Below are 1,244 nucleotides of genomic sequence, written 5' to 3' on the forward strand. Positions count from 1 at the left end.
CACACACACACAGACACACAGCCATTTCGACTTTTCCTCTGGCTCAACACACTAATTATCTGTAAGTCTCCGGGAGGGAAGAGAGGGAGATTACTGAAAAGAATGTGAAATCACTCATAACGGTGCCATGCCTGCTCTATTTTTATCTGTGACTGATAAAAAAAAAAAAAAATGAGGATCACAAATAATCTTGTCAGCTGCAAGTGGCATCAATATCCAACAAACTTGTATGTTTTTCTTTCTTTCTTTTTTTGTTTTTAATAAGGTGGTGTGTGTGGGGGGGGAATGCTGGAGCTGAGGTAGTCCTGTGTTATTAAGAGCGGACAATGTTTTCTCGTACTTTTTTTTTTTTCATTTCTTTTTGTACATGTAGCACAATTGAGCATTGCACTTGGGCGCCATACTTTACCTCATGTCAGAGTGTGAAAGGGAGTGAAAGATGGAGAAAAAAAAAGTGTATATATGATGCCGTAATGTTAAGAGGACTAACTTGTGGTTCAGGCTTTGCTGCTGTTTCAATTGCTGGTATTATACAAACCTATTTAAAAAGAGAATAAGGGGCTATGGGAGGGGAGACAAAATGTGCCTGCAGGTCATCGTCTTGACAAATACACTGTAAAAAGAATCTCTGCATTTTAGGCCCAAAATGTCTGGACGTCACGTACACGGACGTTCCCGCCTTAAACAGATGTTTGGAAATGAATTGTAAGTCAAACTACCACATCCAAATCACGGCTCAAATGATGAACTGATGCTCGGTTTCGTTCTCTTCTGACTACTTTGTCACCCGAGTGATGCTCCCAGCCTCTTTTTTTTTTTTTTACTCCTGCGTTGTGTTAGTTTGGAATTACAAGACAAACCTTCCCCAGCCCTTCATTGGGAACTAAAAAGGAAAAATCCACTCAAACTTGTTTCCTGTACTTTTGGCCAATCATAGACCACAGTACCGTGTCATCACTTATTTTTAACATGCCTAATCTACTTGTACACCAGTTTGTGAATTCCTGTGAACTGGGGCTGTCACTTTTTTTCCCTTTTCAATTTAAACTACTGTTTGTATTTAAAGGAAACAAATTAAATATTACATTTTTATTTGTACAAAAATTATCTGTGTACATGCAACAGGCCATGTATTGTACTACAGCAGGCAGCGTTGGATGGAAAAAAGTAAACTAGACTATGACTAGACATGGCACAATATGATAATTTTATATAAAGTGCGATTCACAATATCCCAATAATCA

Source organism: Morone saxatilis, unplaced genomic scaffold, assembly GCF_004916995.1.
Source record: "Morone saxatilis isolate NCDOM2014 unplaced genomic scaffold, NCSU_SB_2.0 Contig3, whole genome shotgun sequence".
Classification (NCBI taxonomy): domain Eukaryota; kingdom Metazoa; phylum Chordata; class Actinopteri; family Moronidae; genus Morone; species Morone saxatilis.